Source organism: Cyclopterus lumpus, chromosome 24 (genome assembly GCF_009769545.1).
Source record: "Cyclopterus lumpus isolate fCycLum1 chromosome 24, fCycLum1.pri, whole genome shotgun sequence".
In the NCBI taxonomy this organism is placed as follows: domain Eukaryota; kingdom Metazoa; phylum Chordata; class Actinopteri; order Perciformes; family Cyclopteridae; genus Cyclopterus; species Cyclopterus lumpus.
In genome coordinates this window covers 4,791,703-4,804,196 of record NC_046989.1, presented here as the reverse complement: position 1 = coordinate 4,804,196, position 12,494 = coordinate 4,791,703, and positions in this window count along the sequence as shown.

Sequence of the window (12,494 nt, the reverse complement as noted above, 5' to 3'; positions counted from 1 at the left end):
AGAGAGAATGAACGTTTAAAAAACACTTTCACGCTTTCAGACCCCGAGGTACAGACGAAAGAAAAAGGCTAAGTCCTCTTCTTGAAGAGGCACCTGTTCAAATCCAACTGTTCATTGTTAGATAATACAATATATTGGGTTTGAATGCTTTATGCTCCTAAATGAATTTGGTTTGAATCATATTTGGAAATAGTGTACACGCTGCAGGGATCGGCGGTTAATGGGGGGGCCTGCAGCTCTTTCCTGCCCTGAGGCATAGGTTGATCCAGCCATGCTCAGTGTGTGTGTGTGTGTGTGTGTGTGTGTGTGTGTGTGTGTCATGGGACCTAGCATAGATGATGGAGGCAGGGTTTAGCAATACAGTTCAATTCTCAGCGGAGGGATTTGTAGGTTTTGATCCCAGCTAATTAATGTGAAACCCTCAATGGGGAGTAAAGTGTATCTGTGGCAGGGAAGTTTGAAGGGGAGTGTGTGTGTGTGTGTGTGTGTGTGTGTGTGTGTACACGCATATGTCTCTGTGCGTGCGTGCATGCAGACACAGTGTATAAGCTTGTGAGGAGCTATGTGAAGGCATCCAAGTCGTGTGTGTGTGTGTGTGAGTGTTAATCAACGACTCGGATATCTTCCTCTCTGGAGGTAACGGCGGCGTTTGTGCCATTGTTTCATCAATCCACCCATTAACTACAAACACTGGGAAACTTTAATTAAGCCGGGGGGGCCACAGACGATTAATTAACTTTAAGACTTTCACTTCTTTTTCTTCCCTTCGACAAATTTCACTAAGTCAGCGAGCCAAAGAAAGTGTTAATTTAGCCACATAATTTACAAATCCAATTAAAGCCAATATTAAAAGGCATCACAAGCTGCTGTCCTGTGTTCTCTCGTCTTATAAGACGATTCTCTTTTGTGCCTTCGACTCGCGGAGAATGCCGGCGCACGTAAGCTGAGCAGAATGTATTAAACTGGGGTTAAGAGTTGTAATAAGTTTGATTATTTTATGGAGTTTATTATGCTGTGTTATCCTGTTAGGGAGGTGATGTTGTGGCGGTGGGGGTTTGGTAATCCGGACCGTCTTGTGGTGTCCCACTCTGCCGCCGTGCAGGCTGTCGTCACCGTTTTGGGAAGGGAAGGCCCGAACCTGGATCAGCAGTTTCAACCCCCCCCCCCCCCCCCCGTAATATGGAGCTCATATATTTCCTTCACCTCTTCCAATCGTATCCAACCGCGAGCTCCCTCTCACTTTTATGTATACATAATTTAAGTCGGCTTTAAATTTCACATACAGCGTTAGAGCAAGGTGACGCTGAGGTCATGTCCTCGATTTACGTTAAACAATCAAAAACGTTCACATGTATTAAAAAAAAGCTGATTCCTGTATTTTCAGGCTATATTACATTTGAATACGCTTTGGTAAATTATTTATAATTCAGTATTTCTCCACTCTTATTTCTGGCAGTGTGATGCGGGCGGAATTAAGGCCCTCGGGTGGGAAATGTTATGTAAAGTATGATTTAACAACTAACAATTATTAGATATAAAAAATCCAAATAATATAATACATTTTAATTTCTGGTTATTTCTGCATTGGGTGAAGCAGAACTCATGGCCTCAGTTTTTCTAAAATTCTGTTTACGATCCTGGCTGTTAGAAATACATATATATATATATAAATACACTGTATATGTATACAGATATATATCTGTATACATATCTGTAATAAATATATATATATATATCAATATCTGTAAAATAAATACACTGTATGTATATGGAAAATAATGTATAAATAATCAAACGTGCAAGACAAAACCTCCAATAACTTTAATAGTTTAGATTTTGGTTGAAATGATGACGCTGGTGAAAACGTGCGCACTTAAACGCCGCAGTGGGAAGCCACGCCCCCCGTTGAGTCTTGAACACGGACCCGGATGTCAGACCTGAATTCTCGCCATCTTCCTATTTCACCACGTGAATAAACTGTGGTAAGTTTCTATTAATTATTGGCATGTTAGTTTGAATGTATTTAAATGTAATTTGACGTTTCTTATTGACAATCTATGAAATTGCACATGTGCCTTGTTGAATACAAAATTATGTATAAAACCTAATTAGCCATTAAACCAATATTTGTTATCGTTTCAGCATAATATATTAGTGTATTTAAATATAATATAACATTGTAATGTTTCTCTCCATATTCTTTTAGCTGGTTTTGCCTCTGAAACTAGTGAATTAAAACCTGCTAATATCCCTAAATTATGAATTAATGCTGCTTTACTCGCTCCTCTTTGTCCCTGTTGATCATTTCTCTGTGACCGTTTACTTACATGACGTCACGTCCTCTACAGACCAAATTAATGGCCATGTGCACATTTAGCTAGCTAGCTAATGTGGTTAGCTGTGAGGCCTGTGTTTTAAGCCTGATGCCAGAAATGTGGGTATTTAGCATTCAACCTAATGTCACTCACCTTTTCTCTGGTTTTTGTGATATATATATATATATATATATATATATATATATATATATATTTTGAAAGTGTCTCCCCCCCCCCTGGCTGATAAATTGATATACAAATTGGTCTCACTCAACTGTTCTAATGCAAACATTTTGTTGGTGCGCAAAATCAAAAGTAAGTGAGATATTTTGTCACGTGGGTCCTTTTTCGGTGCTCTCCCTCGGCCCAGTTGACATATATACCCCGCCCTCTTTTCCTGAACCCAACCAAAGGGGGTTCGTCACCCAAACTTCCGGTGAAGACAGACAGTTTATTTCTGGAAAGAGAGGCGAACCCCGAAGGCGTCGAGCTCCCGGCTCCACTGTTGTCTGGTGTTTTCGAACGCGTTGGAATGTAGGCCAAACGCTCCTCTGTTCCCACGTCTTCCCCTAAAAAAAAAAAACGTCCTCCTTTTCCTTCCCCAAATCTCGCTGCTCGGCGTGACCAATAACAGCCCCGAGGAGGCATCGGCGTAATTCCCCTGTAAATGACAACTAATGAAGATGGTATTTCCCCTCATTACTTTGTGTCTTTGAAGGGGGTTGTGTGTGTGTGTGTGTGTGGGGGGGGGGGGGGGGGGGGGGGGGGGGGGTTCGGTGGAGCTCGGCTTGATGCAAGTATGTTTATTTCACTCTCTGCTATCCACTCGTGGAGTGGAAAACTAAGTGTTCCTCCTTTTCTTTTTCCCCTCCACTCAGCACCTCCAACAGTCAAGGATGAGGCGCCCCCCCCCCTTCTTACGGCTGTATCAAGCACACGCCCAATTAGCACCGCATGGTAGGTGAGAGCCATTTTGAAAACATTTCTCATTACACCTTATCACTGGGGCACAGAGGGGGGGCGACATGAAGCAAATTAGAGGGGGTGAATGAGAGACGGGAGAGCAGAGAGAGAACGAGAGAGAAAAAAGAAAGAAAGAAAGGAGGGAGGGAGGGCTGGAGACATCAAAGCAGCTCTATTTAAATTGAGTGATCTTCTGTGAAAGATCCCCACTACATAAAGATTAACCCCATCCTCCCCTCCCTCCCACTCACACACAGCTAATATCACACACCCACATACCCTTGGATTTATGTGTCAGGGGTTAATAACTATGAGGATAAGGACACTGGAGGGTGTGGGTGTGTGTGTGGGGGGGGGGGGGGGGGGGGGTTCATGTGGGGTGTTCCTGCATAATGTACACGTGTGCGTGGGCATGTGTATGTAGAATAGGTTTGCATGCATGTGAGGATGTTTGTGTGTGTGTGTGCGTGTGTGAGCGGTCTACATTCATACCGATACTTTCCTCTACGTTGTAAAATACAATTATGTCCACTCCGCCGGGCCAGCAGGTGGCGATAAAGGCTACGTCAACAATGCATTAAAAAATGCGCAATGAGCTCGGCGGTGTTAACAAAATAATAATACATTTTAAAGCAGTGGCTTATTATTTCTACCTATTTGATAGTTGGTGGACTTGTGTGTGTGTGTGTGTGTGTGTGTGTGTGTGTGTGTGTGTGCGTCGCTTGGCCTCACCGTGCAATATAAGATAACGCTGATTGGGCGTTTTTTGCTGTGTGAAATACTCAAGACGTGTCGGTGGCCTTTCAGTAACAGCATCCTGCCAAAGGAAGACTCTTGAGGAGGTGGCGAACAGGGTTTCCACATGCAGTGGACACGGCAGAGTGGCGTTGGAGCTCTATAGGCGGTGGTGACGTTAGCATTTTCGGTGAATTAGCATTTCCTTTTGGTCCGTTTTGATCCGTCTTCGCCGGTTCGTCGGTGAAGTGAAAGCCATCCGTTTACGTTTTAAACGTCGTCGTTTTACATGTCCACACATATGCAAAGTAACCAAAGGTAAAAATATCTGTTCTCGTGACCTAAAACTCTTGTGTGGATGAGAGGCCAAAACACGGGGGTGGGGGAAAAAAACATCTGTGTACGTGCCTGACAGCCCACATGCAGGGCGGTAGAGATCACACAGCACGTGCGAGAGGGGCTCAGTTTCATCTCCAACCGACGGACTGACATGTTACAAATCCCACCAGCAGCAGCACACTGAACAGACCTGCCAGCTCTACACACACACACACACGCACACACACACACACACACACAGACTGTGTGACAGTTGAGCCATTTCCTGTTTTCCTCCCGTTTCATCATGCCTTTTTGGCAAAATGCAAATCTTGGTTCCTTTTCACTACGTGCGTGTGCGAGCCTTTTCATTTCCAGTTGCTATGTAGGTATCTATCTGTTTGTCCCCGTTGTCTTCAGTATATGAATGTTTGTGTGTGTGTGCATTCTGTGCCTAAGTTGCCTCTCTCTCTGTGTGTGTGTGTGTGTGTGTGTGTGTGTGTGTGTGTGTGTGTGTGTGTGTGTGTGCGCGTTCAATCCCGCCCGGTGGATTAGTGACGTCGGCAGGAACTCACCCTCTCCCTCTGATAAGGCCACGCGCCGCTGCCTCCCGCTCTCTGCTCCCCGCGCTCAATTTCAGATAGTGCTAATGGAATCTGTCCTGCGCGATTGTAATGCGAGCGAGACTCATTTTCCACGGAGCTTGGAGCTGTCAGCTTGGCAGGACTGTTTTTGGGGGATGCGGGGGGGGGGTGAAGAGAGGGTGGATGGGAGGACGAGGAAGGAGAGGCTGATGATGATGAGGAGGAGGAGGAAGGGGTGTGAGAGTGTGTTTGTGTGTGTCTTGACGTGCGTTATGGTCGGCCTCCTCCCTCTTGTCAGGAAGCTGTAGAGTAGCTTCTCACACACGTTTTCCATTTCTCACACACACACACACACACACATTCCCAGATGTTTACAGTACAGGTTGACTTGCCATTAGTATTTTGAGTATTGAGAATTGTTCCTATGTATTTAAAAAAAATAAATGTTATGTTTTGATGCCGTGAGTGCCACAAAAACAGATGCCACTTTAATACATTTTGGGGGGGGGGGCACGTAAAAAAAAAATCCCGGACAAATCGAACCATTTGCACGGCTACGCTAACGCCATGTTTTTTTTTTGTAAATTTGGTATTTGGGCCCTTTTTAAAAAAAAAAAATATTTTTAGCGATTATCATTATTTTGTCAGCGAAGTCTCGGATGCAGTCGAAAACCTTTTTCCCAGCAGACGCAGCGGGCGTGTCATAGTGGGAACAGGTGTCGTCTGCCCAGTGTTTCCCAGTAAGCCTGCGACAGTGAGCCAGCATGCAAAATGGAGTTCAGCCTTCATTACAGTCATTTCATTATGTACACCTGCATTTCTATACTTAGACGTTGGTAAAATGTTTTCCACAAAAATAGATGCCATGTCTTGAGTTTATCCAGAAAATGATAAGACGTGTAACCTGACTATATATTAAAATAAAAAATGTTAAATAGATATATTTAGGATTTGTGTTCTACACCAAATGTTCCCACAAACAGGTTTTAACATCTGGAATGTATGAGTCCGGTCTACCAGGGTCCAGCTTGGCCACTGGTTCTTAGGCCTATATATATATATATATATATATATATATATATTACTAATGTATTACATTTATATATAATATTAGTTTTATATTTTATATATATATATAAATAAATAAATATCTAATATGAATATATAGAATAATGTTATGTAGGTCTTTTTTGAAAACTTGAAAAATTATCTTGAACATTTTTAAATGGGCTTGGAAGGAACATTTTAAAGCTATTTAAATCAAGTTGTCTCTGGTGGACATACTCCATTTCTATAAGAGGGACACTTTAAAAATAGTCACCGCCAACCTCGTTTGTGGACTGCAACTTCTTGTTTCTTATTGCCAATTTATCATCTATATAAATAATATTGATTTGTGTCTAATTGTAAATAACATAAATGCAACTGATTATGAAGCGGTTGTGTTTTTCAGAGCAGCCTGCAGGTGGCAGTGTTTGCATTATAAACTAAGAGAATGGTTGCTGACCAATAAGCCACTTTCTGCTCCACTTTGTTCCATTCTTTTCTGATCATTTCCTGTATTTAGTCTCTAATTTATTACCTACTTATTATTATTATTAGTTTTCAGAAGTGCATCCACGTCTCTCTTTACACATATCTCCTCAGCAGAGCTAATGTTTTCTTTTCCTTTTTCGAGAGCACCGACGCAACCAGATTCCTGAGACTAATTCCTCATAACAATTGTTGGCACGAACTGTGTTTCTGCAGAAGAATTTAGAGAGAAATTCAGTCGACTCCAAACCAACCGCAGGGCCGGGGAGTTCAGTCGGATCAGTCCTCGCAAGTCTCTCTGCGACGCTCATTCTCTTCCTGTCCCGGTCTCCAACCATTCGGTGCCGCTCGGCTCAGGCAACGGAAAGGAAATACCAATTTGGCAGCGCTTCAGGGATTATGGCGGTAGTGGGCATTTTTAATCTGGGACAGACTGTGGCATTTGTCTGCACTTAAAAAGCTGTCATCAGTCCTGCCCCCCCATCTATCGGCCTGTCACCCCCCTCCCATCCCGTTAAGAGAAAACATGAAACACGGCTGGAGCTGATTAGACTCTTTTTAAAATAAATAAATAAAATAAATAAACAGTAACCTAAATCTCACAGCCGGGGCTTTACGCAGCCAGAGCCCCCATTACTGGTACTCTTGCCCCCCTGGGAAGAGTTTAGTGTCAACAGACCCCCCTCCTCCTGCCGGGGGTGGAGGACGGTCCCCATCCTCGGACATTAAATTAAATGTCTAAAAAAAGAGGGAGGAGTATATTGATATGTACAAATATTGTGTAGAAGTCCAGACCTGTGCAGTTTACCCTGAAGAAAACTTCTAGGGAAGAGCAAACAACCTCTAATGGCCTCGAATAGAGCGTGAGGACACGTATAAATGCTCACACACACACACACACACACACACATATGCAAAAGAGCATATGCTTAATCACCACTGGAGTTTCCCAGGAAGTAAAAAAAAAAAAAAAAAAGAAGCGTGGATTAAATCCATTCGAGCTGAACATTAGAGAAGTGCAGGGTTCAGCTCTTACAGAAAAAGAGGCAAATCATTATCTTCCAGAGAGAGAGAGAGAGAGAGAGGAAGAATCAGAGGTTGAAGGCGGCGGGATGTGATACTGAGGAATAAAGGCGTCACGTTGAGAGGAAGACAGACTGATAAAAGAAGGAAGCCATCAGCGGAGGAAGAGAGAAAAGGCCCCACAAATTGGCAAAGGGAAGTCAGGGTCTCTCTGCTTTGCATTTCATTTACATGGCTGGCCGTATCGACCAATCGGATTGGGAGCGCAGCCCGTGGCTTAGGAAGGCGAATAAAGACTCCAAATGCCTTCACTGCTCTCATCCCTCTCTCTCATAATACCCTGTCTGCCCTTCTTTTCTCTCGCTCTCTCTCTTTTCTCTCCTCACTGTCATAATACCCTTTCTCTCTCCCATTCTCTGCTCTCTGGCGTGGTACTATAAGTAGACCCTGTCCGATGTGATAGTGGGATGAGGAGAGGGGGAGGAGGAGGGGAGCTTGCAGGGATGACTTTGCTGCCACCCACTAAAAGTAAAAAAAAAAAAAAAGCGAGATAGTGCATTTGTGGGCGCATGTGCACGCGGGTTTGTTTTTTTGTTGTTGTTTTTTCTGATATAAACCAGACACGAGCGGAAGCACTTTCATCCCTTGTTTGTTGTTTGTTGTTGTTGTTGTTTTGGAGGGTTCCTGTGGCGCTTACCTGCATGACACGAGCGATGTAACGGCAGCAGAACATTTTGTTTACCTGCCAAAATCCATCGCAGCAGAGCCGACGCAAAGAGACGCACCAAAGGGAGAGACACAATACATGCTAATTAATTTATAAACGCTCTATAATTAATGGTATTAATGTCTGTGTAATTACGTATTACACATAGTAGATGATAATTAACACTGATGGCTATCATGTGACTTTTTTTGATTTAAAATCGATGGTGCATTTTGTCAAAGGAATGTATTAGTGCGCACACACACACACACACACACACACACACACACACACACACGCGCGCGCGCACGCGATTATACACTTGAATTCATTTGAATAATGTAGACAGACGCATTAGAAAAACCCATGAATGACCCCGGGCATTTCTCACAGAAGATATGCAACCACTTAACGCTTAAACACACACACACACACACACACACACACACACACACACAGAGAGAGTCTCACACAGACCTTGAAGATATAATTTTGTGCCATATTACAAGTCTAATACTTAACCTTTCGTCCATGCAAGCGAGACCCCCCCCCCCCCCCATCCGCGAGTCACATTAAAGTTTTGGGGAAGGAGGTGACGGATGAGACCAGAATATATTCACTCCTGTCATAGATGATAACTATCATGCCAGAGCAGCATATTTAGATATTCCCCAATTATGTTTTTAATAGCAAAATAAAAAGACTAAATCACAAGTACAACTCCTGTATTCATACATTCTCCGAAGTAGAATCACCTGGAACATTTTAACTGTTACATTATATCCTTGTATGTTTAATGGGAGCTACGATATTCTTATATGTGCCCGACTCGGCCACAAGAAGACGCGAGTTTCCCACCAGAAATCTCCGCTCTTCCATTCCCACATCAACACAGAGGTACGTCGTCATCTCAGCCGGGCCAGTAAGTCGTCCACCGGCGTTTAACAGCACCGCCGATGGCCGTGTGAAGAAAGCCGGTCTCACCTTTTTACCGACACTCAATCGCAGATCCAGCGGGGGACCCGGAGGTCAGAAAAAAGAGGTGTAACAGAGGTGTAAAAGAGGCGTCGACATCGGCCTCCGGAGGTTCGATGCACGGCAGCAGCTGCGAGGTTTCTTTTTTTTTTTTGCTTAAACCAGAAACACATGAATAAACAAAGTCCCTGCAGGAGGATTATGAAGGAGGAGGACTGTGCTTCAAAAGACAAGTGTCAGCAAAGAAACTAGAGACTCCCCACCACCTTCAACCAGCAGCGGCACTAAGCATCCAAAACCCTCACTGACAGTGTGTGTGTGTGTGTGTGTGTGTGTGTGTGTGTGTGTGTGTGTGTGTGTGTGTGTGTGTGTGTGTGTGTGTGTGTGTGTGTGTGTGTGTGTGTGTGTGTGTGTGTGTGTGTGTGTGTGTGTGTGTGTGTTACATTATATTACATAAAATATGAATCTGCAAAGTACCAGTCCAGCTGTCTGATAAATTAAGAAGAAAAAAAAATGCACGAATCCCCTGGGACATGAAGTGAAGTAGAAATATATATATTAGCAGAAAATAGAAGCGCTCAAGTAAAGTGCCACAAAACCTCCAACTTTCTACTGTTAATACAACACAAATATTATCTCCTCAGACCTACTGTATGCATCTTTTTCCACATTAATATGGTACAATGTTTAAAGTAAGCACAGTGATGTCTTCCATTAGTTTGTGTATTGTTGTTTTGAAGCCTCAAGTTTGGCTTTTTTTTTTTTTTTTTTTGTCCGTCGCCATCTTGGATTTATTTTTCGTCGCTATGTCGTCTTTTTACAACCGGTAGAGACACGAGAGGGCGGAGCTACCCAAAAGGTAACTTCGATGAACTGAAAACACACTTTGAAAGGAACTTGAAGTTCTAAGATAAAAACAGCGGTAGCTACCTGTCAATCACAAGGTAGCCCCGCCCTAAAGCATACCCTGCTTTATGGTCTATTTGACTCTAAATAAGGACCATAATTTACTAAATAAACATCACGCTGTATTGAAGAACACCTAAAACTAGAGATTGAGACCATAAACTCATGTTTACAATGTGAGGGAATAAATCAAGAGAGAAGAAGAGTCATTTCCATATAGACGTCTACACAATAAACATGGATCAATACATATGGGACATATGGCTACTCGGGACTCTCAGCGCCTTGCTCAATGGCACTTCAGCAACTGAAGATGGGAAGAGTATCATTAACGGAGCAGTAACAAATAATGTACTGTCACCATCAGTTATCTTTATCAACTTCCCTCCACGTCGGGGGCTAATCTGTGGTAACACCTCACTTGTCATCATCATTCATCACCTACATCATCCTCATTATCCTTTTCCCTGCCCACACACACACACACACACACACACACAGTACCGTTAATCATCAATAACAATACCTTAATTGTCAGGGAGGAATGTTTACAAAAGGGATCGTGCCCCCCCCCCCTTTCCCTCCCCCCTCTTACCCCGGCGTGTGAGCCCCTCCCCCCCCCCCCCCCCCCCCCCCCCCCCCCCCCCCCCCCTCTCAATCACTGCAGTGTGTCAGTGTGCCACCAATTACTGAGCGCAAACTCAATGAGGTCATAGCGGGATGGGGTCATTAGCAAAACAAACCCGCCGACCCCGTGGGGCAAAAGGAGGCGAGGAAGAGGGGGAAGACGGTGGTAGAAGATTCCCCCCCCCCCCCCAACATCCCACCATGACAGTTTTTAACCACTCGAGCGTCAGCCCGAAGGCCTCTCGACACAACAAGTGTGAAACGTCAAACGTTTTTTTTTTTTTTATGAATGTCCCCGAACACAAAGAGGGCTCGTAGCTCTTTTTTTAAATTTTTTTTATTACGTTCGTTATTTGGCTGTACATCAGGATCACAAATAAATTGTAATTAAAACATATTCATATGACACTGAAGCCCTACATTACATCACCCAGACAAATGTCACGGCGATGACTCTCAAGCCTCTAAATGACGCTCGTTTATTATTATTTTGTTTCATAGTGACATTTTGTCTTTCATGTCCCTGACTGAGAAATTACACTTCATTTACTTAATATACGGAAAATGCAGAATTTATTTATTTCGGATGCTGAAATTAGCCATGATATACAGTTAAACTAGCTTTGAATTAATTGGTAATGAAAAGTTTATCTAGTTCTGTAGTTTAACATTAAAATGATTAAATACATTTATTTTCTCTGTTTTATTTCCATTGTGTTCTTTGATTTTTAAAGAAGTGTTTCTTCCTGCCGTCTCGTGCTCAATGTGACAGAATGACCCTTTAAATTATGAGTCGAAGCTCAAATAATAATATTAAAGAACGACTGAGATAATTATGAAGTATAATATAAATTTGGGGAACTTCTGGTATTGCCCGTATTTGTTTCCACACAAGAATAAGAAACCAATGTCGACTCTTTTCTTTATTGTTTTTCAATATGATCATAAAAAGAGGCGATAAGAGTTTAAATAAAAGTACTAGTATTGTTTAAATACACCCGCCGCTAGTTGTGAAGAAGAATTGTTGTTGTTTGTGTTGACGTCGTCCATGCTGTTGTTGTTGTTATGTATTGTGATATTCTGTTTTGAGGACCTTTCTTGGTTTCTGCGTGTTGACGTCAGTGTTTTTATGGTCGAAAAGTAGGACAGCAGATCTGTTGTGGGTCACACACACACACACACACACACACACACACACACTGCAACAACAAGTCCAGAGAACGGTGCAATGAGCAACAATAATCCTCAATGAACACGTCCGATAATTAATCTACAGTTCACAACCTCCTTCTAAAAGCATCAGTCAACACAAACGTAAACAATCTGTCGTCCAGCGTCACTGTTTACCAAAAAACTACGAAAATATTGAAGATGCTAAAAGCGATTAGCGACGAGGCTGTCCGGTGTGCGCGTGTGTGTGTGTGTGTGTGTCCTTTGTTGGCCGAGGGCATATTTGTGTTTGTGTATCTCCATTGTGACGCGTGTAATCCGCATGCTCTCTAATCCCAGAGCAGGTGGCCAGGCGTGTGGCGGCTGTGGGGGGGTGCAAAGAGGGCACGCTCCTCCTGCTCTCCTAATCACACACACACACACACACACACACACACACGCACTAACACAATCGCACACATATGATTGATCCACAAAGACACACATTACCACCGAGCAGAGGAAACACCTGCGCTCATTGGCCCAATGCAACGCACGACTTGTAACCAGAGGAAGATCTCCGCGGGGGGGGGGGGGGGGCGCGCGTGCCGCGGCCTTTTCCCCGACCGCCTCCTCGCGGCGTGCGTCCGCAACAGACAC